We start from the raw sequence: 26454 nt of genomic DNA on the forward strand, positions 1-26454 counted from the left end.
TAGATTCAAAGCACATAAATCTTATTATTTCAACTAGCCTATAATTAATTGTATTTTGTATAGTTTATTGAATTCAATATTGCATGCAGAATCATACTTGAACTCAAGTATATAAGATAATTTTGGTCTTGGTGATTATGCCACTAAAAAGTATGACTTTCTTTTCTTGTTCAGGGCTTGTACGTACCGTACATGCATTTTTGGGGTTTTTTTTTTCAAATAAACACGTCTATTGAAATTAAAATTTGTATACATGTATCTTAAAATAGATCATAGCAAACTAAATATTTTATAAAGATTCTTGATAAATATATATATATTTATATATATATAATTATATATATACATATTAAGACAGATTAGAAAGAGACTTTAAATTTCTTTCATCAGTTAACAAGTCGTTGACATATAGAATTCCACATGTAATACAATTTTTAAAAAATAAGGAGTTTTCCTTGTACAAAAAATTGCAGTTGTTTCATATCAGTTGTTGTACAATTTTAATTGATGAAATATTTTTCTAAGTTTCCAGGCTTACATTCATTGAATGAACATAACACTTGTTGATAAAACATTGGTAATTACCCAATTTTAGCATATTTTCTATCTTTTTTTCTAAAAATTGTAATGCGTAATTTACATCTATGTTTATTTGTTTACAGTAACAATCAAAAATTGTGTACAGAATGTTTTTTTTTTAAGAGTCGAGGAACCCATAAGGCTTTTAATGCCTTTATTTTACATTTTATATCAACAACTGCCAGCCCACCTTTTAAAACATTATCTATTAAAGTATTACGTTTAATTCTTTCGGTTTTATGCCAAATAAAGTTATAGATTAAGCGTTGAATTTTTTTTTATGAAGACATTTTCGGGAGAATTAAGTATTGAAGCAACGTATGTGAGTTTAGATAAAGGAAGTGTGTTAATAATGCATGATTTACCAAATAAATTTAATTTTTTTCTTTTCCAAGACTCAAAAAGCTTTTGCACATCATGATAAATTTTCATCCAGTTCCTATTATAACATTTTACTTTATCGTGACCAATGAAGATTCCCAGACAGGTTTGCGAAAATCGACCGTCTTGGTTCTTTTAGGGACCATCTCAAAATACAGAAATATAAAAAAGTATCTTTCCAAAATTCGAAGCATATTAAATAATCGCTTTTCTTTTCAATTTGTAGCATGTGATTAATATTATTATTCAGTAATCTTATACATAAAATATAATAAATTCCACCGTCTATAAAAATGCATCATATTTGGTATATTAAAAATGTAAATTGGTACATGTATAATGGATTCCCTTGGAAAAATACCACAATTATTCTGTATTCTTGTAAACATGTACTGATTACCATATGCAGCTGCTAAGTTTTGTAAAATATGTTTAGTAAAATTTATTAAACCCACCCGTTATTTGATTTCATAAATTCGCTTGCAGGAACTGAATATTCTTGTTTGTTCAAATCATGGTACCTGGGGGTAGGGTTGGGCCACAGAAGGGGGATCAAGTTTTACATAGGAATATATAGAGAAAATCTTTAAACTTTCTTCTCAAAAACTATGACGCCAGGAAAGCTCAAATTAAAATGGAAGCATCCTCAGGTAGTGTAGATTTTAGTTTGTTCAAACCATGGTCCCCGGGGGTAGGGTTGGGCCACAGTAGGGGGATCAAGTTTTACATAGGAATATATAGAGAAAATCTTTAAACTTTGATATATATCTGTATATTGCAATTCTTTAATGAAATGTATTTAATTAAGAAGTTGAATGGAAAAATTAGAAATTATTTCAGTTAACGTAAGGGGGTTAAATACCCCGAAAAGCGGGGAAAAATTTACTCTTGGTTATTGATATTGTTTTATTACAAGAAACACATTATATAGAAAAGAATGAAAAATTATACAACTGGAAAGGCGATTCTTTTCACGCTTTTAGCGACTCAGCTTTTAGTAAAGGTGTGTCCGTATTATTAAAAGATAAAATTAAAACAAATATAATGAATGTTAAAAAAGATGGGAGAAGAATTTTAATCAATCTTGAAATCGACAGTAAAGTATTTACATTGGTAAATATTTATGCTCCGAATGATGCAAATAAAAGATGTGAATTCTTTAAAAAGCTAAAAGTGTTTATATAAAAAAAACCCTGCATAAATGAAAATATTATATTATGCGGTGATTTCAACTGTAATATGTCTAACGATGCTGAGTAAAGTTTACGCCATTTACAAGATTTGAAAGAATACTTTAATTTAGATGATATGTGGAAAAGACAGGAAATACTTGGTGTGATGCAAAAAATGACCCTAAAAGCCGAATTGATTACAAACTCTTTCTATTATATTCCAACAGATTTCAAGGTTGGGAAAATCCCGGGTACTCATTCAAATTCGAATTCGAATGACTGATCACAGATTTCTGTTATGACTGTTATGACTGTTACAAAAAACAAAAAAGGGACCTGGAAGCTAAATATTTCTTATCTCGAAAATGATAGCTTCAAAAAGGGAATTAGCGATATCGTTTATAACATAGATCCATCTTTAAGCCTACGTGGGAATTAATTAAAAGAAATGTAAGAGAATTTTCCATTAAATTTGCAAAAACTAAGCAAAAATCATTTAAACAGAAAATAAAGACAATAGAACATGAAATAGTTGAATTAGAAAAAGAACACGCTGACAGATTCAATTACAAAAAACTAAAAACATTAGAAGCAGAATTAGATTCCTTGTATGATAAAAAAAAGCCTAGGAAAACATAATCAGGCGTCTGTAATTAAAGAAATAAAATCAGAGCCTCGAGGGATTAAAAATAAACAATACGAATGCAATATTGGGTTTTATGAATGCAATATTATGTTTTATCAAAATCTTTTTACAAGTAAAAATATTCCAATTGAAAATCTGTCGGAAATAAGCGAAAATCCTAAAATTTCTATCATCGTTATTTAAACGATGATAGAAATTTTTATAATTTTCCCTCATATGAAGAATGTAGAGAGGTAGTAATTAACATAAAAAAAGAAAAAATCACCTGGTTTAGATGGCTTACCTTGTGAGTTTTATCAATGTTTTTGGGACGTAATCGGTCCTTTTTTCTACAAAGCTCTAAATGAAATATTTCAAAGAGGTGAAATGGCATACTCTCAAAGACTTTCTATGATATCTTTAATTTACAAAAAGGGGGAAAAGATAGCTTAAAAAATTACCGACCAATTAGTTTAACAAATCATTGCTTTCATTTTTGCGAAAAGATTACAAACTATATTAACTAAACTAATTAGCGAACAACAAACTGCATACATATATCGGGAAAAACACTCGATTAATTCTATAGATGTGTTTGAATACTGTGAAACAGAAAATCTTGATATCATATTACTCTTCTTGGACTTTGAAAAAGCATTCGATTCCGTGGAGTGGAATTTCTTGTTTAAGGTTCTAGAAAACACGCTGGATCTAAAATGAAACATAAACAAAACAGAATGTATTCTATTAGGAACTCCAAAAAATCTTTATGGTATCAAAACTACAAACAAAGCAGTAAGATGTTCTCCTGGCATTAAAAAAATAATGGTACTAAACTGTATTTATTTGATTCCCTAATATAAAGTAAAACACCGAAGCCCTTTGAACATACAATAGTTTCAAAACTACATTTTATCCTTCGTCGATCCGTTTATATAAAAAGCAACAACTAACCAACAACAGGATTAGATTTAAACCAAAAAACCTAAAAAAAAATACATTATAACTTAATTGTATTGAAGAGGTCCGTATATACGTGTTACATTTATAAGTTTGAATAATTCAGTTGGTTCCATTGCTGTAACTTACTGCAAATTTTTAAAAAAGTTGGTTTTTTGTATCATTGTTCGATTTCATCTGTTGGCATGATATTTCTTTTCTTTTTCTTTCTTCAATTGTATAAACTTCATTTTTAAAAAAATTAAAATATTTTGTTGTTTTTTTGCATCTTTTAAAATTGTGTATTGTGTATTACATGCACATTTGCTATTCAAATCGAAGACTTTTATGATAAAGGATATCTTTTAAACTTAAAACAATCAACCCTAACACTAGCACGGGTTGCTTGAGGACAAGTGTTACTCGAGACAGGTGCCAGGTAAAAAAAATATCATGCCAAACAAAAACTGTTGTTTACCTTTCCAGAACACCAATGATACAATTGTGGGAGAAGTTCTGCAAAGTAGATGAATAATATAGAAGGGATATGAAGGGATATTCCAAATTGTAAAGTTTTGTCCTGCAGAAGCAGAATATATAGAGATTTTTATTCATAAATAATGGATGTCTACAACTTAAAACAATCAACCCTAACAACTAGCACGGGTTGCTTGTTTCTCGCATTATCACCGGTGTGAGATCGGTTTGTCCGGTGTGAGGCAAACGACAGAAACATGTTTTTACCCAAGAGATTTTATGAAAACCCAAGTATTATAAAATTTAACGAGCTCATGAATACTTTTAATGTAGAAAAACTAAAAGAAAACTTGTCAATATTTATTAAGAAAATTTTCAAAGTCTGTTCTTCCAGAAACCAACTTTAACAAGCTATTGTATTGTTGATTTTAACCCTTTTTTTTGTCATCATTACTTCTACTGTACATGTGATCCTTGACTGTAATCGTGTACATTTGTATATACTGATTTTGAACCTCAAATACCAGTGAACTGGTCTTGAGCGAATAAAGAATTGAAAATTGAAAAATTGCAAAAAAATCAAACAAGATTGTAATATTTATAATTAATTAGATTTTTAATTGGTTGATTTTATTTTTAATTGATTGATTTTTAATTCTTTTTAATAAAGTTACTTGGGAGCCTGATTATTTTTACATGTATGTATTTTTTTGGGGAGGGTGAGAGGTACTGATCCACTTCTTCGGAAAAAAGTTCCTAAATGACAAAGGGTATATACATGTATATTGTGCGAACAATATCTTTTATAATATATAAAAAGCAATAAAAATATAACCTGCTCACTTAATAATACAGTAAGTTCAGAGAACGCTAAAAAACATGAAAGAAGTTTTTACTATCAAAAAATTCAGTGTGCTTCTGGGCTAAATCGCTAAATTATTTGTATGAGCTAACGTGTATTTATTCTTATCTATTATTTATTTAACATTCACGTGTCGACAAATAACCAATGTAACAAGCACATGAAACATCAAACACGTTCTGTTCATATACTGAAATAGTACATAAAATTTTGTAATATTTTTAAAAAATTAATCCATTGGGGAGGAGAAGGGGTCTACTAACCCTCATTAAAATTTTGATTAATATGATTCGCTTCTTACATCTTTTTGTAAAAGTTTTCTTTACTTATTTAATTGCCAAACGTTTGGGTTTAGTTCGTTCTGTTCAAATTTCCTTTTTTATAATCGATTATTAAAAAAATATCGCCTTTCAACATAAATTGGGGCCCAGCACTGCTTCCCTTATTGCTACATACCTTAATAATTGTGAGTTAACAGAAACAAAAAGAGATTATTTTCTACAAAAGTTATCTCTCTTATCAGAGGGAAAAAGAAAGATCGACTTTTGGCGAAGTTTCTTTTTTATATAGCATGCACAGGAATCCAATGTGCATACCGTATATCGGCTCCATACGTTTTTAAAATGTCATGTTCATTGTACTAAACTATTGATATTGAATAATTTTAGAAACTATGAAGTCACATTCATTTTTTTAAGATATGACTTATTTAGATAAAATGAATGTGCGTTAAAAAGACTTCATAGTTTTCGTGACATTTTTAATAACAATAATTCATATTTTTAAAAAAACACAATGACTTGATATAAATGCATTATATCTATAGTTATTAGTAAAATTTGATTAAGATATATTCAAAAGCAAAACAATAGAGCATATAACCTAACATAAAAGTGACGTTGATTAAATTATAACGTAACGTCGCAAGGCGAGGGGATAACAAATTCCATAGCTTTAAATGCCAGATTAAGATAGTTATTGATAGATAGTTATTTGATCTTCATGAAACTTTAACTTTAATCTTCTGACAAATATAAGTATAAATCCATTAAAATCTGGAAATTTGAAAACAAAGGCCATTTTTTCATTAGCGCAATCATATGAAAAAAATAATAATTCTTAATAAAATTAATTCAAGTTATAAAGTTGATTCGTTTTTGTGCTTTTATGCTGTTGAATCAGGTTTACAGTAAACCTCAATTCTGAGCTCTACTCAGATAAATCAGAGAGGTGTGCAAGTGATTTGAAAATTTTGAGCCTAGCTTAAGCCTAGATTACCTTGATCCAGGCTTAAGCCAAACGTATGCAAGTGGCCATAATGAAATGAAAATAAAATGTCTTCGTTCTGATTATTTATGTAGTTGGAATAAATCTAAAATATCCTATAACTACAGTTTCGGTATCTGTTATCTCAAAGGTGCGGGATTTTAATTCTAGCATTAGGCACCTAGCACTAGAAAGGGTCCACCTCCTCTCCCTACCCCACTTTTTCTCGGAGCAAAGTTAATTGTTCTTAAGTTAACCTTGAAAAGATGAAAATATTGAGAAGTTGGAGTCATAAGTATACTAACCCCCCCTCCGCCCCCTACGGATTGTAAATTTCATGATTTGCGGAAAAAAAATTTGTAGCCCCCCTTTTAGTAGCCATCCCCCCTACCCCCCCCCCCCCATTTTTGTAAAGTTAGACCTAAGCATTAGGCACATGGCATCAGAGAGGGTTCACCCCCCCGCCCAACTTTTTCTCACAGCAAAGTTAATGTTCCTAAATTTACCTTGAAAAGGTGGAAATATTGAGAAGTTGGAGTCATGGGTATACTAGCCCCCCCCCCCTTACGGATTAGTAATTTCATGATTTGCGGAAAAAAAAATTGTTGATAGACCCCCCCCCCCTTTTAGCCCCTCCCCCATATTTTGCAAAGTTAGACCTAAGTATTAGGCATATAGCATCAGAGAGGGTTCACCCCCTTTTTTAAAGCAGCAAACATAATTGTTTCTAAATTTACCTTTATTAGATGGAAATATTGAGAAGTTGGAGTCATAGTTATACGCCCCCCCCCCCCCCCTTAACGGATAAGGAATTTCATGATTTGCAAAAAAAAAGTTTTAGGTACCCCACTTTAGCCCTTATCACATCCTTTAGCCCCCTTTTGGTAGCCCCCTTAGCCCCAACCCCCCTTATTGCAAAGTTAGACCTTAGCATCAGACAGGGTTCATTCCCCCCACTTTTCCTCGCAGCAAAGATAATTGTTCCAAAATTAACCTTGAAAAGATGAAAATATTGAGAAGTTGGAGTCATAAGTATACTAACCCCCCCCCCCCCCCCCCTCCGCCCCCTACGGATTGGAAATTTCATGATTTGCGGAAAAAAAATTTGTAGCCCCCCTTTTAGAAGCCCTCCCCCCTAACCCCCCCCCCCCCCCATTTTTGTAAAGTTAGACCTAAGCATTAGACACATGGCATCAGAGAGGGTTCACCCCCCCCCCCCCCAACTTTTTCTCACAGCAAAGTTAATGTTCCTAAATTTACCTTGAAAAGGTGGAAATATTGAGAAGTTGGAGCCATGGGTATACTAGCCCCCCCCCCCCCCCCCTTACGGATTAGTAATTTCATGATTTGCGGAAAAAAAATTGTTGATAGACCCCCCCCCCTTTTAGCCCCTCCCCCATTTTTTGCAAAGTTAGACCTAAGTATTAGGCATATAGCATCAGAGAGGGTTCACCCCCTTTTTTAAAGCAGCAAACATAATTGTTTCTAAATTTACCTTTATTAGATGGAAATATTGAGAAGTTGGAGTCATAGTTATACACCCCCCCCCCCTTAACGGATAAGGAATTTCATGATTTGCAAAAAAAAAGTTTTAGGTACCCCACCTTAGCCCTTATCGCATCCTTTAGCCCCCCTTTTGGTAGCCCCCTTAGCCCCAACCCCCCTTTTTGCAAAGTTAGACCTTAGCATCAGACAGGGTTCATTCCCCCCACTTTTCCTCGCAGCAAAGATAATTGTTCCAAATTTTACCTTGAAAAGAAGGAAATATTGAGAAGTTGGAGTCATAGGTATACTAAACCCCCCCCCCCCCGTACAGATTGGAAAATTCATGATTTGTGAAAAAAAAATTGGTAGCCCCCCTTTTAGTAGCCCTCCCTTAGCCCCCGTCCTTTTTTGTAAAGTTAGACCTAAGTATTAGGCACATGGCATCAGAGAGGGTTCATTCAAGTTAATGTTCCAAAATTTACCTTGAAAAGAAGGAAATATTGAGAAGTTGGAGTCATAGGTATACTACCCCCCCCCCCCCCCCCGTACAGATTGGAAAATTCATGATTTGTGAAAAAAAAATTGGTAGCCCCCCTTTTAGTAGCCCTCCCTTAAGCCCCCCTTTTAGTAGCCCTCCCTTAGCCCCCGTCCTTTTTTGTAAAGTTAGACCTGAGCATTAGGCACATGGCATCAGAGAGGGTTCATTCCTCCCCCCCCCACAACTTTTTCTCGCAACAAAGTTAATGTTCCTAAATTTACCTTGAAAAGGTGGAAATATTGAGAAGTTGGAGTCATGGGTATACTAGCCCCCCCCCCCCTTTATACGGATTAAAAATTTCATGTTTTGAGAAAAAAAATTGTTGATAGACCCCCCCCCCCCTTAGGCCCTCCCCCATTTTTTGTTGCAAAGTTAGACCTAAGTATTAGGCACATAGCATCAGAGAGGGTTCACCCCCCCCCTTTTCACGAGGCAAAGATAATTGTTACTAAATTTACCTTTATTAGATGGAAATATTGAGAAGTTGGAGTCATAGGTATACTAGCCCCCCCCCCCCCCTTACGGATTAGGAATTTCATGATTTGCGAAAAATATTTTTAGGTAGCCCCCCTTAGCCCATTAGCCAAGCCCTTATTAGCCCCCCCCCTCTTTTGGTAGCAGCAATTTTTTGCAAAGTTAGACCTAAGCATTAGGCACCTAGCACTAGACAGGGTCCACCCCCTCTCCCTACCCCACTTTTTCTCGGAGCAAAGTTAATTGTTCTTAAGCTTACTTTAAAAAGATAAAATATTGAGAAGTTGGAGTCATAAGTATACTAACCCCCCCCCCCTCCACCCCCTACTTGGAAATTTCATGATTTGCGAAATAAAAATTGGTAGCCCCCCTTTTGATAGCCCTCCTCCCTTACCCCCCCCCCCATTTTTTTAAAGTAAGACCTAAGCATTAGGCACATGGCATCAGAGAAGGTTCACCCCCCCCCCCGCCTAACTTTTCCTCGCAGCAAAGATAATTGTTCCAAAATTAACCTTGAAAAGATGAAAATATTGAGAAGTTGGAGTCATAAGTATACTAACCCCCCCTCCCTCCGCCCCCTACGGATTGGAAATTTCATGATTTGCGGAAAAAAAATTTGTAGCCCCCCTTTTAGAAGCCCTCCCCCCTAACCCCCCCCCCCCCCCCATTTTTGTAAAGTTAGACCTAAGCATTAGGCACATGGCATCAGAGAGGGTTCACCCCCCCCCTCCCAAACTTTTTCTCACAGCAAAGTTAATGTTCCTAAATTTACCTTGAAAAGGTGGAAATATTGAGAAGTTGGAGCCATGGGTATACTAGCCCCCCCCCCCCCCTTACGGATTAGTAATTTCATGATTTGCGGAAAAAAAATTGTTGATAGACCCCCCCCCCCTTTTAGCCCCTCCCCCATTTTTTGCAAAGTTAGACCTAAGTATTAGGCATATAGCATCAGAGAGGGTTCACCCCCTTTTTTAAAGCAGCAAACATAATTGTTTCTAAATTTACCTTTATTAGATGGAAATATTGAGAAGTTGGAGTCATAGTTATACGCCCCCCCCCTTAACGGATAAGGAATTTCATGATTTGCAAAACAAAAGTTTTAGGTACCCCACCTTAGCCCTTATCGCATTCTTTAGCCCCCCCTTTTGGTAGCCCCCTTAGCCCCAACCCCCCTTTTTGCAAAGTTAGACCTTAGCATCAGACAGGGTTCATTCCCCCCACTTTTCCTCGCAGCAAAGATAATTGTTCCAAAATTTACCTTGAAAAGAAGGAAATATTGAGAAGTTGGAGTCATAGGTATACTACCCCCCCCCCCCCCCCCCCCGTACAGATTGGAAAATTCATGATTTGTGAAAAAAAAATTGGTAGCCCCCCTTTTAGTAGCCCTCCCTTAGCCCCCGTCCTTTTTTGTAAAGTTAGACCTGAGCATTAGGCACATGGCATCAGAGAGGGTTCATTCCTCTCCCCCCCCCCCCCCCCCGAACTTTCTCGCAACAAAGTTAATGTTCCTAAATTTACCTTGAAAAGGTGGAAATATTGAGAAGTTGGAGTCATGGGTATACTAGCCCCCCCCCCTTTTTACGGATTAGGAATTTCATGTTTTGCGAAAAAAAATTGTTGATAGACCCCCCCCCCCCCTTAGGCCCTCCCCCATTTTTTGTTGCAAAGTTAGACCTAAGTATTAGGCACATAGCATCAGAGAGGGTTCACCCCCCCTTTTTCACGAGGCAAAGATAATTGTTACTAAATTTACCTTTATTAGATGGAAATATTGAGAAGTTGGAGTCGTAGGTATACTAGAGCCCCCCCCCCACCCCCTTACGGATTAGGAATTCATGATTTGCGAAAAATATTTTTAGGTAGCCCCTCTTAGCCCATGAGCCAAGCCCTAGCCCCCATTTAGTAGTAGCCCCTTTTTGCAAAGTTAGACCTAAGCATTAGGCACCTAGCACTAGACAGGGTCCACCCCCTCTCCCTACCCCACTTTTTCTCGGAGCAAAGTTAATTGTTCTTAGTTTACTTTGAAAAGATAAAATATTGAGAAGTTGGAGTCATAAGTATACTAACCCCCCCCCCTCCCCCCCCCCTACTTGGAAATTTCATGATTTGCGAAAAAAAAATTTGGTAGCCCCCCTTTTGATAGCCCTCCTCCCTTACCCCCCCCCCCCCCCCATTTTTTTAAAGTTAGACCTAAGCATTAGGCACATGGCATCAGAGAAGGTTCACCCCCCCGCCCAACTTTTTCTCACAGCAAAGTTAATGTTCCTAAATTTACCTTGAAAAGGTGGAAATATTGAGAAGTTGGAGTCATGAGTATACTAGCCCCGCCCCCCCCTTACGGATTAGTAATTTCATGATTTGCGGAAAAAAAATTGTTGATAGACCCCCCCCCCCCCTTTTAGCCCCTCCCCCATATTTTGCAAAGTTAGACCTAAGTATTAGGCATATAGCATCAGAGAGGGTTCACCCCCTTTTTTAAAGCAGCAAACATAATTGTTTCTAAATTTACCTTTATTAGATGGAAATATTGAGAAGTTGGAGTCATAGTTATACGCCCCCCCCCCCCCCTTAACGGATAAGGAATTTCATGATTTGCAAAAAAAAAGTTTTAGGTACCCCACCTTAGCCCTTATCGCATCCTTTAGCCCCCCTTTTGGTAGCCCCCTTAGCCCCAACCCCCCTTATTGCAAAGTTAGACCTTAGCATCAGAGAGGGTTCATTCCCCCAACTTTTCCTCGCAGCAAAGATAATTGTTCCAAAATTTACCTTGAAAAGAAGGAAATATTGAGAAGTTGGAGTCATAGGTATACTAGCCCCCCCCCCCTTACGGATTAGTAATTTCATGATTTGCGGAAAAAAAAATTGTTGATAGACCCCCCCCCCCCTTTTAGCCCCTCCCCCATTTTTTGCAAAGTTAGACCTAAGTATTAGGCATATAGCATCAGAGAGGGTTCACCCCCTTTTTTAAAGCAGCAAACATAATTGTTTCTAAATTTACCTTTATTAGATGGAAATATTGAGAAGTTGGAGTCATAGTTATACGCCCCCCCCCCCCCTTAACGGATAAGGAATTTCATGATTTGCAAAAAAAAAGTTTTAGGTAGCCCACCTTAGCCCTTATCGCATCCTTTAGCCCCCCTTTTGGTAGCCCCCTTAGCCCCAACCCCCCTTTTTGCAAAGTTAGACCTTAGCATCAGACAGGGTTCATTCCCCCCACTTTTCCTCGCAGCAAAGATAATTGTTCCAAAATTTACCTTGAAAAGAAGGAAATATTGAGAAGTTGGAGTCATAGGTATACTACACCCCCCCCCCCCCGTACAGATTGGAAAATTCATGATTTGTGAAAAAAAAATTGGTAGCCCCCCTTTTAGTAGCCCTCCCTTAGCCCCCGTCCTTTTTTGTAAAGTTAGACCTAAGCATTAGGCACATGGCATCAGAGAGGGTTCATTCCTCCCCCCCCCCCACAACTTTCTCTCGCAACAAAGTTAATGTTCCTAAATTTACCTTGAAAAGGTGGAAATATTGAGAAGTTGGAGTCATGGGTATACTAGCCCCCCCCCCCTTTATACGGATTAAAAATTTCATGTTTTGCGAAAAAAAATTGTTGATAGACCCCCCCCCCTTAGGCCCTCCCCCATTTTTTGTTGCAAAGTTAGACCTAAGTATTAGGCACATAGCATCAGAGAGGGTTCACCCCCCCCCCTTTTCACGAGGCAAATATAATTGTTACTAAATTTACCTTTATTAGATGGAAATATTGAGAAGTTGGAGTCATAGGTATACTAGCCCCCCCCCCCCCCTTGCGGATTAGGAATTTCATGATTTGCGAAAAATATTTTTAGGTAGCCCCCCTTAGCCCATTAGCCAAGCCCTTATTAGCCCCCCCCCCCTCTTTTGGTAGCAGCAATTTTTTGCAAAGTTAGACCTAAGCATTAGGCACCTAGCACTAGACAGGGTCCACCCCCTCTCCCTACCCCACTTTTTCTCGGAGCAAAGTTAATTGTTCTTAAGCTTACTTTAAAAAGATAAAATATTGGGAAGTTGGAGTCATAAGTATACTAACCCCCCCCTCCACCCCCTACTTGGAAATTTCATGATTTGCGAAATAAAAATTGGTAGCCCCCCTTTTGATAGCCCTCCTCCCTTACCCCCCCCCCCCATTTTTTTAAAGTAAGACCTAAGCATTAGGCACATGGCATCAGAGAAGGTTCACCCCCCCCCCCCGCCTAACTTTTCCTCGCAGCAAAGATAATTGTTCCAAAATTAACCTTGAAAAGATGAAAATATTGAGAAGTTGGAGTCATAAGTATACTAACCCCCCCCCTCCGCCCCCTACGGATTGGAAATTTCATGATTTGCGGAAAAAAAATTTGTAGCCCCCCTTTTAGAAGCCCTCCCCCCTAACCCCCCCCCCCCCCATTTTTGTAAAGTTAGACCTAAGCATTAGGCACATGGCATCAGAGAGGGTTCACCCCCCCCCCCCCCAACTTTTTCTCACAGCAAAGTTAATGTTCCTAAATTTACCTTGAAAAGGTGGAAATATTGAGAAGTTGGAGCCATGGGTATACTAGCCCCCCCCCCCCCCTCTTACGGATTAGTAATTTCATGATTTGCGGAAAAAAAATTGTTGATAGACCCCCCCCCCCTTTTAGCCCCTCCCCCATTTTTTGCAAAGTTAGACCTAAGTATTAGGCATATAGCATCAGAGAGGGTTCACCCCCTTTTTTAAAGCAGCAAACATAATTGTTTCTAAATTTACCTTTATTAGATGGAAATATTGAGAAGTTGGAGTCATAGTTATACGCCCCCCCCCCCCCTTAACGGATAAGGAATTTCATGATTTGCAAAAAAAAGTTTTAGGTACCCCACCTTAGCCCTTATCGCATTCTTTAGCCCCCCCTTTTGGTAGCCCCCTTAGCCCCAACCCCCCTTTTTGCAAAGTTAGACCTTAGCATCAGACAGGGTTCATTCCCCCCACTTTTCCTCGCAGCAAAGATAATTGTTCCAAAATTTACCTTGAAAAGAAGGAAATATTGAGAAGTTGGAGTCATAGGTATACTACCCCCCCCCCCCCCCCCCCGTACAGATTGGAAAATTCATGATTTGTGAAAAAAAAATTGGTAGCCCCCCTTTTAGTAGCCCTCCCTTAAGCCCCCCTTTTAGTAGCCCTCCCTTAGCCCCCGTCCTTTTTTGTAAAGTTAGACCTGAGCATTAGGCACATGGCATCAGAGAGGGTTCATTCCTCTCCCCCCCCCCCCCGAACTTTTTCTCGCAACAAAGTTAATGTTCCTAAATTTACCTTGGAAAGGTGGAAATATTGAGAAGTTGGAGTCATGGGTATACTAGCCCCCCCCCCTTTTTACGGATTAGGAATTTCATGTTTTGCGAAAAAAAATTGTTGATAGACCCCCCCCCCCCCCCTTAGGCCCTCCCCCATTTTTTGTTGCAAAGTTAGACCTAAGTATTAGGCACATAGCATCAGAGAGGGTTCACCCCCCCCCCTTTTCACGAGGCAAAGATAATTGTTACTAAATTTACCTTTATTAGATGGAAATATTGAGAAGTTGGAGTCATAGGTATACTAGAGCCCCCCCCCCACCCCCTTACGGATTAGGAATTCATGATTTGCGAAAAATATTTGTAGGTAGCCCCTCTTAGCCCATGAGCCAAGCCCTAGCCCCCATTTAGTAGTAGCCCCTTTTTTCAAAGTTAGACCTAAGCATTAGGCACCTAGCACTAGACAGGGTCCGTCCACCCCCTCTCCCTACCCCACTTTTTCTCGGAGCAAAGTTAATTGTTCTTAAGTTTACTTTGAAAAGATAAAATATTGAGAAGTTGGAGTCATAAGTATACTAACCCCCCCCCCTCCCCCCCCCCCCTACTTGGAAATTTCATGATTTGCGAAAAAAAAATTTGGTAGCCCCCCTTTTGATAGCCCTCCTCCCTTACCCCCCCCCCCCCCCATTTTTTTAAAGTTAGACCTAAGCATTAGGCACATGGCATCAGAGAAGGTTCACCCCCCGCCCAAGTTTTCCTCGCAGCAAAGATAATTGTTCCAAAATTTACCTTGAAAAGAAGGAAATATTGAGAAGTTGGAGTCATAGGTATACTACACCCCCCCCCCCCCCGTACAGATTGGAAAATTCATGATTTGTGAAAAAAAAATTGGTAGCCCCCCTTTTGGTAGCCCTCCCTTAGTCCCCGTCCTTTTTTGTAAAGTTAGACCTAAGCATTAGGCACATGGCATCAGAGAGGGTTCATTCCTCCCCCCCCCCAACTTTTTCTCGCAACAAAGTTAATGTTCCTAAATTTACCTTGAAAAGGTGGAAATATTGAGAAGTTGGAGTCTTGGGTATACTAGCCCCCCCCCCCCCCTTTTTACGGATTAGGAATTTCATGTTGTGCGAAAAAAAATTGTTGATAGACCTCCCCCCCCCCTTAGCCCCTCCCCCATTTTTTGTTGCAAAGTTAGACCTAAGTATTAGGCACATAGCATCAGAAAGGGGTCACCCCCCCCCCCCTTTACACGAGGCAAAGATAATTGTTACTAAATTTACTTTTATTAGATGGAAATATTGAGAAGTTGGAGTCATAGGTATACTAGCCCCCCCCCCCCCCCCCCCCCCCCCCCACGGATTAGGAATTTCATGATTTGCGAAAAATATTTTTAGGTAGCCCCCCTAAGCCCATTAGCCAAGCCCTTATTAGCCCCCCCCCTCTTTTGGTAGCAGCCATTTTTTGCAAAGTTAGACCTAAGCATTAGGCACCTAGCACTAGACAGGGTCCACCCCCTCTCCCTATCCCACTTTTTCTCGGAGCAAAGTTGGAGTCATAAGTATACTAACCCCTCCCCCCCTTCTTGGAAATTTCATGATTTGCGAAAAAAAAATTGGTAGCCCCCCTTTTGATAGCCCTCCTCCCTTACCCCCCCCCCCCATTTTTTTAAAGTTAGACCTAAGCATTAGGCACATGGCATCAGAGAAGGTTCACCCCCCCCCCCCCCCCGCCCAACTTTTTCTCGCAGCAAAGTTAATGTTCCAAAATTTACCTTGAAAAGATGGAAATATTGAGAAGTTGGAGTCATGGGTATACTAAGCCCCCCCCCCCCCCCCTCTTACGGATTAGGAATTTCATGATTTGCGAAAAACTTTTGTTGATAGACCACCCCCATCCCTTAGACCCTCCCCAATTTTTTTGCAAAGTAAGACCTAAGTATTAGGCATATAGCATCAGAGAGGGTTCAGCCCCCCCCCCCTTTTTCAAGCAGCAAAGATAATTGTTTCTAAATTTACCTTTATTAGATGGAAATATTAAGAAGTTGGAGTCATAGGTATACAAGCTCCCCCCCCCTCCCCCCTACGGATTAGGAAATTTTATGATTTGCGATTTTTATTTAGGTAGCCCCCCCTTAGCCCATTAGCCAAGCACTTAGCGCCCCCCCCCCTTTGGTAGCAGCCCTTTTTTGCAAAGTAAGACCTAAGCATTAGGCATATAGCACCAGACAGGGTTCAGCCCCCCCACCCCCACATTTCCTCGCAGCAAAGATAATTGTTCCAAAATTTACCTTGAAAAGATGGAAATATTGAGAAGTTGGAGTCATAGGTATATTACCCTACTACCCCCCCCCCCTTTACGGATTGGAAATTTGTTGGTAGACCCCCCCCCCCTTTAGCCCCTCCCCCATTTTTTGCAAAGTTAGACCTAAGCATTAGGCACATGGCATCAGATAGGGTTATAGGGTTAAACCCCCCCCCCCCCACTTTTTCTTGCAGCAAAGATAATGTTACAAAATTTACCGTGAAAAGGTGGAAATATTGAAAAGTTGGAGTCATGGGTATACTAGCCCCCCCCCCCCCCCCTTACGGATTAGTAATACTTTATGTGGGGCAATTGTGCAGATTCTTATTTCTTATTTACAAATTATGCAATTTTCATATTCCCCAATGTTAGTAATGGGGCCTAGCCTGTTAGTCTCCCTTCTTTGTAATACCCGGCTGGGAGTTAGGACATCTGTGCAATGGGTGAAGACTTCATATAACATATACAGTTATATTGCAGTCTCCCCCGAATGTCCAGCATTAACTCCTCCCAGAACCCCCCGAAGGAACTCGGACACAGATATGAAAGGAGGTGTATATACATGTGAAAATAGATAAAAACATGTACTTGGTTGTCACCGTTAGGTGTCCGTACATGTTATACTATACCTGGGCAATTCGTAAATTTGGTCATATAAGATGTACTTAATTTCAATTTAAAAAAAATAAATACAAAAAAAATAAACTTTATAAAAGTTTACCTTTAAGAAAATTATTAGTGGAAGTTAAGGAAACAAAATTTCGAATTGCCTTCCCGACATCAAATCGGCTCTGAAACAAATTGCTTAGAAAAATATCTTTATTAATTTCAGAGGCGTCGGAACCGGGGGGAGGGGGGGGCTGGATGGGGGGGGGGGGGCTTGGAGTCCTGGGTATACTGGCCCCCCTATAGATTAGGGATTTCATTATTTAGCCCCCCCCCCTTTTTTTTGGCAAAGTTAGACCTAAGCATTAGGCCCATAGCATCAGAGAGGGTTCATAATTGTTCTTAAATTTACCTTTATTAGATTGAAGTTGGAGTCATAGGTATACTAGCCCCCCCCCCCAACCCCCCATCCCCCTACGGATTAGGAATTTTATGATTTGCGATTTTTTTTTAGCCCATTAGCCAAGCCCTTAGCCCCCCCCCCCTTTGGTAGCAGCCCTTTTTTGCAAAGTAAGACCGAAGCATTAGGCATATAGCACCAGAAAGGGTTCAGCCCCCCCCCCCCCCCACATTTCCTCGCAGCAAAGATAATTGTTCCAAAATTTACCTTCAAAAGATGGAAATATTGAGAAGTAGGAGTCATAGGTATACTACCCTACTACCCCCCCACCCTTTACAGATTGGGTTTTTGTTGGTAGACCCCCCCCCCCATTAGCCCCTCCCCCATTTTTTTGCAAAGTTAGACCTAAGCATTAGGCACATGGCATCAGATAGGGTTCACCCCCCCCCCCCCCCAACTTTTTCTTGCAGCAAAGTTATGGGTATACTAGCCCCCCCCCCCCCTTACGGATTAGTAATTTCATGATTTGCGAAAAAAAAAATGCTGGTAGACCCACCCCCCTTTAGCCCCTCCCCCATTTTTTGCAAAGTTAGGCCTAAGTATTAGGCTTATAGCATCAGAGAGGGTTCAACCCCTTTTTTAAAGCAGCAAAGATAATTGTTTCTAAATTTACCTTTATTAGATGGAAATATTGAGAAGTTGGAGTCATAGGTATACTAGCCCCCCGCCCCCCTTTACGGATAAGGAAGTTCATGATTTGCAAAAACAAGTTTTAGGTAGCCCACCTTAGCCACTTATCCCAGCCCTTAGCCCCCCTGTTGGTAGCCCCCTTAGTCCCCCCCCCCCTTTTTACAAAGTTAGACCTAAGCATCAGACAGGGTTCATTCCCCCCACTTTTCCTCGCAGCAAAGATAATTGTTCCAAAAATTACCATGAAAAGAAGGAAATATTGAGAAGTTTGAGTCATATGTATACTACCCACCCACCCCCTCCGTACATTACGCACATGGCATCAGAGAGGGTTCACCCCCCCCCCCCCCCAACTTTTTCTCGCAACAAAGTTAATGTTCCTAAAAGGTGGAAATATTGAGAAGTTAGAGTCATAGGTATACTACCCCCCCCCCCCCCCCCCCCACGGATTAGGAATTTGATGATTTGGAAAAAGAAAATTTTTGGTAGGTAAATGTTTTTTTGGTAACCCCCCCCCCCCCCCATTAGGATTTTCAGGATTTTGTGAATAAGTGTTTTTTTCCTTTTGCTTGTTAAGATTTCTAAGGATTAGTCTATCCGCCCCCCCCCCCCACTTTTAATTTGCTTCCGACGCCACTGAAATTTTATTCAAAATTAAATTACCTAATTATTTATAAATAATGAATAATCAGCTTAACGGTCAAGCACGTAGTATCGTTTTTGGAAGGGGAGCAGACTCATCCAAAAAATCTTGACCAAAAAAGAGGGTTATTTCAAATACCCAAAATCCAAAAAATCCTAATCCGGGAGGGGGGGGGGGGTATACCGTTCACTTCATTTCAATTTCACTGTTCATTTCCTCATTTTCAATTCATTTTTTACATGGTCCCATAAATTTGAAAAATCTTTGCAGCGCAAAAACGTGGTGGGACCAGCCCCCCCCCCCCCCCCGCCCCCCTCCCCCGATGCTACGTGCCTCACGTATACTGTAAGTAAGGAAAAACTGTATAAGTAAGAAAAACTGACATTGTCCTTGCGAAATTCTGCACTTTTCATACTGACTGGTTCTTTTTCCATAAATGATGAAAAATCAGCTTAACGTAAAGGCACGTAGTATCGTTTTTGGAAGGGGGCTAGACCTATCCAAAAAATCTTGACAAAAAAAGGAGGGTTGTTTTAAAAATCCAAAATCCCGAAAATCCTAATCCGGGGATGGGGGTATACCGTTCACTTCACTTCAATATCAGTGTTCATTTCCTCATTTTCAATTCATTTTTAAAGCGTGTTTGTGGGGGGTGGGGGGGGGACTCCATGTTATTTCAATTTTTTGTATGTAAATTCAAAAAAAAATCTTTGCAACGCAAAAACGCCAGCCCCCTGCCCCCTCCCCCGATGCTACGTGCCTGACGTATACTATAAGTAAGGAAAACTGTATAAGTAAGGAAAAACTAACATTCAGATTGTACTTGCGAAATTCTGCACTTTTTATACTGACTGGTTCTTTTTTCATCTTCCTGGTGATGAGACAATAATGATGAATTTTAGCAAATTTTTCTTTGATGTTATCAATGGCTTGGTGTTAAAGAAAACCAAGTTCGCTGTCCCCTGTAAACAAATAAAAATTAAAAAATTATAAATCAAGCACAGAAACACCGTTATTAGTAATGATGGTTCATACGACTTGTATATTAATTAAACATGCGTTCACATTTTTTTCTTAAGTTTTTAATTATTTTTTTCTTTCACTTTGATATTCATTGTCATTTTTGTTTGTTTGATATATCATCTAATCAAGCGTATCACCATCCTATCGTATCTCAATGAGAAGCTAAAATCCATCACAACACCCCTCCCCCGCCGCGAATCTCAGAAAACCAATTTAACATGTTTAATGAATTAAAGAAATTGTGATTTTAACTTAAAAATGTTATCCGTTCCGTCCCGTTTTCCGTTCCGCATTTTAGCAACACCCTGCAGGCCACGTTAGCGGGTATTAGTTTTACCCAGTTAACTTGCACGTGCTAGTGATGTACTTTCCGGTGTTTTTCATATGCAGAAAAGGATTAATTAACACGGATAAACGTTTCTTTTGTGATGATAAGCAAAAAGGATCCATATTGTGCTCTTATTGGATTATCATTGTGATGTTGACCAATATAGGTAAGCATTTAAAGAATCCGGGATCGCAGCTATTCTGTTTCGCGCGGAGATGACTCGCACCTCAATATGTTTCGCAGCTCCATTGGAGCGAAACATCTCACTGTATTAAGATATTTTTCTCGTGTTATTATTGCTCCGTAATTAATTATAACCTTTAAAAGAATTGAAATAAGTTATAAAACCCTGGTTTGCATTCATATATGCACATAATATGTTTTGCCGGTACTACCGTTGTGGCGAGCGCATCTAACAAGAATTACACATACCTTGCATCATTGTCATGTTATTTAGTTATCAACTATGAAAAAAGAATTTGAGAGAGGTAGACAGACAGACAGAGGGGTAGAGGGAGAAAGATAGAATGAGAACACAGAGAGAGAGAGAGAGAAAGGGGGAGAGAGAAAATTATATAAAATTTCTATTAAAGTTTTTTAAAAAATTCTTACAAAATATATAGATTTGCTTCCACCTTAAGCCATTCTTTACTTTTGGGGAGATTTGATCAGTCTGTCAAAACGTAATTTGTGTTTGATTTTGTCAAAAATGTTAACGATAAATATACAGTAATGTATTATTTCTTGGTACCTTGTTGTTATCTAATTTAATTTTTTCTTTTGGTTCATATTTTTAAAATTTGTTTATTTGTGCATTCTAATTACCGTATTTTTCGAAAATAAGTCGATACGGTTTATTGGGCAAAGGAGGCCGTTTTTAGCCCCCCCAAAAATATATATTCTAAGCATAACCATCATTTAAAAGCGTGCATAAAATTTGATATAAAATCGGACCAAGCGGCTTGAAACATAGGTTGTAAATTTACTTTGTATAAAAACTTTCTTTATGGTTACTCAGTGTGGAACATTCTTTACCTTTAATAGAACTAATTTGTTCGCCATTGTCTTATTTTTCCACTAAACATTCGCCTGCGTTGCCTTTCCTTTTCACCATGTTCACTACATCTAAGTTCATAAGGCAAAAAAAAAAAAAATGTGTGTTTAGGGTAACACTGATGAAAAAATTAGGTTAGGTAGGTAGGGATTTTTATTTATTTTATCATATTTTTTTGTATTAACCCAAGAATGTTTGTTTGTTTCATATTTAAAAACGTATTTTTTATTGGAAATAAGATAAAATTCACAATCGGTTAAAATCAGACATCTAACAGTGTTTTCCCCAGAAAATTTTTGAAGCATGGGGGGAAGTTTGTCAGAGTAAGTGCACGGTGCGGCATTAAAGCGCCTAAGCCGGCGAAATCACTGTGCGTAATAATATAACCATTTGATGAAACGTACTACATGATATGTACTATAATTGATGCATTTTCATGAAATCTACATCAACAAGTATCATTTCAATTCATAATTATATTTTAATATCTGTGTATATTTAATATACAATTTTTCTGGGTTTTTTCTGGCAAAACTAAAAACATTTTTTTTCAAAATCAGTTTTTTAAGAGGTTGGTCCTCACAAGTTTTCACAAAACACAAGAAATATAGTAATAGATTCACATGGCAGTTCAACATCAGCTTCCGTCCCACTCCTTCTTCTACATATTATATAGAGATTTTTTTAGGGGTCATAATCATTAAAAATCATTTCATGAATTTTAGCAACACTCATAAGCCTTCAAGTACAGCAACTCTCAATTTTACAAAAATATTGACGGGTACTTTATTCGAAACTGTCCCTTGCTACCTTTAACATACACTAACATTCTCTGAAAAGTCATATGGTCTTAAAATTACAAAGCTTATGCTATTCTGAAAAAAGTACACCACATTTTGCCAATTCCATTGAGGTTTAAGAAAAATATGGCCATTTAAGTGAACCCACCATTTCCACTTTCCTCTATTTAACACAGATTCACAGGGCTCTCCATAAATAAAGCATCTTTACCTAATCTTTTAGAGGTCAACTGTTGTTCAAATTCCTTAAATAAGAAACCTTATTCAATACTACATACATCTGCTTGATATTATCATGATAAAAGCATCACATCACTTAGAAATCCCTTTACATGTATACCCTCCCCCTATCTTTTGATTTTCACAAGAAGCATTAGTTTGAACACTTTAACCTAGCTAATATTATAAAACTTGTGGCAGTTTCCTTGAGTCATTTCTTACACATAATTGAAAACAACAATCACTGATACTTAAAATTGATCTTTTTTGGTAAATGGATGATTTGTAGCATATTTATTCACAAAAAGTCATGTCGCCCTACATGTGATTTCTTGTTTTCATGAATAACTAAGCCTATAATCATATTTAGTGGATGTCTTATATATTCTGGTTTCTAGTCTCCTTTTAACTTTGCTAAATTAGTAAGACCTACAAGTGTGACGTGTGCGTTTAATTAAAATGAAATTCAAACACACCCGGGTACCTGGGGACGGATGAGAATTCCATGAAAAGGGATCAAATTTTACATGTTTTTCTACATTTTTGATGCATATATACAATAAAAGGGTAAAAATATGTTGTTTTTTGTTCATTTCAAGAGTTATTATCATAGCAGATGTTATTTCAAGGTCAAATGTACATTTACATATCCTACATGTAATGGTAATGGAGTCCATTGGAAAGAGGGGGTGGCTTTTTCAATTCTGTAAATATATCTAAAATACCACTTTTTGATAGGAAGGAGCAAAAACTTGAGTTTTTTGACATATTGTATACTTTGATAACTGCATTTGTCTACATGTAAAGTTCATTTGAAATAAGAATATGCTGTTTTAAAAAAATTGGGTGATATAAGTCAGGTGGATTAATGTTACTTCATAAAATCAGACAGCGAAATGGCTGCAAATTCATGAAATTAATGATTTAATTGATAAAAACTGTTTTAAAGTATTTATTCTAATCTCAGTAATTAACTTAAGCCTATTAATTGTCATCAGGATAGGAAATGCCTACTCTCTAAGCCAATTTACTCAAGTGGTGGTCATTCTACACATTTAAGAGGGATCGAGTTACTCACCTTGAATATTTTAGCTAATAAATCATGTCATGACATCTATAGCCAAGAAAATCATCCATTTTCACAAAATGTATTATTTATGGTACAAAATCCACTCAAAATTACACTTAAAGGAGAAATATGAAAATACCATGTAGTCTTGAAGGTGGCAGGGGACAGTTTTTTTTATCCAATTCATCATAGCCAAGGGATGCATGTCTTCGGAACTCTGTAACTAGAATTTCCTCAGTTCCCATTCAGCACAAATACCTTTAATTCACTCTTTATAAGGCCAATCACCAATTTCTGAAGAAAATTACTCATCAAAACCTGTAAAATTCTGTACATACTGGTTTTCATGAGATTTTGACCCTTTCATATTTTGCTAATTTTCATGATTTTTCAGCTTTTTAGACCTCCCTTAGCTAATTCCTTGCAGAGGGTTGACCTTCCGTACCGCGTGCATGCTGCACTATCACATGTCAGAAACTTACCGGTGTATAGTTTACAATGTCCCATCCACCTACTTTTCGTGTTATTTTACCTCCCGTCTGTAACTTGCAATTTCACTGTGTAAAGTCAGCACAACAGTGAAAGCCGCAGGTTTTGCATTTTACTTCTGATTCTCATGTACCTAACATAAGGGGCCTACATATTGCATATCAATTTCAACAAGAGACACCCCTCTAACTAATGATAATCATTAAAAATCATTTCATGAATTTTAGCAACACTCATAAGCCTTCAAGTACAGCAACTCTCAATTTTACAAAAATATTGACGGGTACTTTATTCGAAACTGTCCCTTGCTACCTAAACCGTAAACCATGTGTGCCCCCTTGCTGAGATCGATGTCAAAATTAACTGCGCTCACTGCGGATGCAAGCGTTTTTCTGAAGTTTGAGCGGAGAACGGACAACTTTATATCTACTAATTACAGTTTTAAAAGATGTGTAATAATTGGAAAAAGAATTTTGCTTTGAAATAAACATGCATAGCGAGAAGTATAGCGGCACTGTGTGATGCATGGCGGGGGATCTTCAATGCATGGCGGTACCGCCATGCAAAATCGGCCTGGGGAAAAAACTGTCTAAAAATGGTAGGATCGGGCCATTTTTGTAGGTTAGGTCGGGTTACCTGAAACACACAACTTTTTTTTTAGGCCTAAGTGATCATTCGTTCGCATTTCTAAATATTTAATGCCCTTATTCTCAGACTACATGCTAGGAAATTTAGTTGGTTAGCTACGTCATTCTTATACATGGACATGTTGTTGACAGCGCGCTTCCAAAAAAATTTTCACAATCGTTCTTTAAAACACTTTAAAGTTATACCAATGTAGGATATAAAGTTAATTTTATATACAGATCTTAATTAATTTGTTTGCAAGTTTAAAACTAATGAATATTTCTTATAATTTACTCAATTCTAATTCTCTCTCTCTCTCTCTTTCATTCAAGTCACGAGCTGCAATGTCTTAACTCCGCCCAACGACGATCTGATTGGACAAAGGTCAGTCAAAACATTAGTAGTAACTTTTCTGGAGTTAACTCCTATTAAATGCTTCAATGTAGTTCGCTGTACCAAGCTCTTCGGTTAGATGGGTTTCACATGGTGTACATTCCAGTGTTTTCCATATGCAGAAAAAGGATAAATTAACGTATATAAACGTTTCTTTGTGATGATAAAAAAAAGGATCTATATTGTGCTCTAATTTGATTATCATTATGATGTTGACCAATATAGGTATAGGTATTACTTTCACTTTCTAAATAAGTGATCTCCCTTTGCCAGCATCTTTTAGTATTTAAATTATAAAAGTTTATCATCATTACCTATCCTATCGCATCTGTACATTTTCTATCATTTTAATTGCAAAAGTTATTTTCTAATTTGTCAGACTTACACTATTGAGTAGAGACATCATGTACATGTATATATGAGTTAATTATAGGAAAGAAGAGTTCTTTTTTCTCAATATATAATGATGCATCAAATATAATGTAGGCCATGACCCTATGGGATTGTTCTGACCCCATGAAACAGGAAAATACCAAAAATCTTGAAAACTGCTGAGATCTCCACCACTAAACCATATACATATATATATAATATTCTTATTTCTAATGTCATCATAATGCATCAAATAGTGTAAAGTATATGACCCCTGGGTGTTGTCTTTAAATTACCCCCCCCCCCCCTTCTGAAATAGGAACTTTATGTGCATTTAGAGAAAAATACCAATCAAGAAATGATTTATAATTTTGTACACATGTAAGAATGAAAGAAGACAGTATCTTTAGAACCAGGTTTGATTTGGGGGGGGGGGGGTGGATGGATGTGGAGGATAAACATTTAATTTTAATCATTTGTTGTTATTAATTTTAGCTTGAATATTAGTTATTGATCCCCATGTAGAAAATAAAAGAGCTTCTGATCATATATCTCAATAGATCATTTGTCAATTATGCAACTGAAGGTGTGATGAGATTTTTTTCAAACACTTTTTACCAGTTTATAAAACTTTTAGACCCCAAATTATATTTTGATTTTATTAGATATATGTAAGTTTTTTTTATTTTAAGCAAAAATAAACGCAAATTTTAAAAAACAAAAAACCAAAAAAATGTCATTTTATTTACAGTGTAAGCAGGGATAAATGCACAGATCCAGAAAGATTTTTCGGGGAGGGGGGGGGGGATGGGATATATCTTTTGGACAGCCCCTATCATATCCCAAGATGTGATGTGTCTTTTCATTAAATCATAAGAGAAGTTCTGGGATGTAGGGTATTTTTTTTTAGGAGTAATAAACGTCAATTTTCTGCTATTTTTTGTTCAGTTCAGTTTGCTGGTTTATAAGATGTAAGTAAGAGCAGTTTGAGAAAGTAAAACTTGACAGACGGACGGATGGACGGGACAGGGTAACAAAAATATACCAGAACTTTCTTTAGAAAGTGTGGGTATAACAATTTATATGCCTCATAATATAAATTATATCATGCTCCTCAAATGCACATGATATAACAGGCCATAGTAAATACAAATATTAAAAAAATACCTTACCATCTGATTTCTTCAGCAATGATATCTGCTGTAAATGTCTTCTGCAATGAGTTCTAATTCTTAGTGACTGGGTATTTAAATCACAGGGAGAAGTGTTCACTATAATAATAGCCAATGGATTCACTGAGTTAGCCATGCATGGATAAGTTGTAAATGGTATGCAGGTGTGATTCTATACTGGTGAACATTAATT

General features: G+C 37.6%; 1 long non-coding RNA gene across 1 annotated transcript; it reads right to left on the bottom strand.

Annotated features, from left to right (window-relative positions):
- Window positions 1-2895: 2895 nt before the first annotated feature.
- Window positions 2896-26454, bottom strand: LOC128185959 (uncharacterized). Its single transcript, XR_008243866.1, has 3 exons — window positions 26262-26454; window positions 19526-19677; window positions 2896-4929 (listed from the first exon to the last, which is right to left on the bottom strand). It is a non-coding gene; the product is annotated as an uncharacterized LOC128185959 (long non-coding RNA).

This window comes from Crassostrea angulata, chromosome 5 (assembly GCF_025612915.1).
Source record: "Crassostrea angulata isolate pt1a10 chromosome 5, ASM2561291v2, whole genome shotgun sequence".
In the NCBI taxonomy this organism is placed as follows: domain Eukaryota; kingdom Metazoa; phylum Mollusca; class Bivalvia; order Ostreida; family Ostreidae; genus Magallana; species Magallana angulata.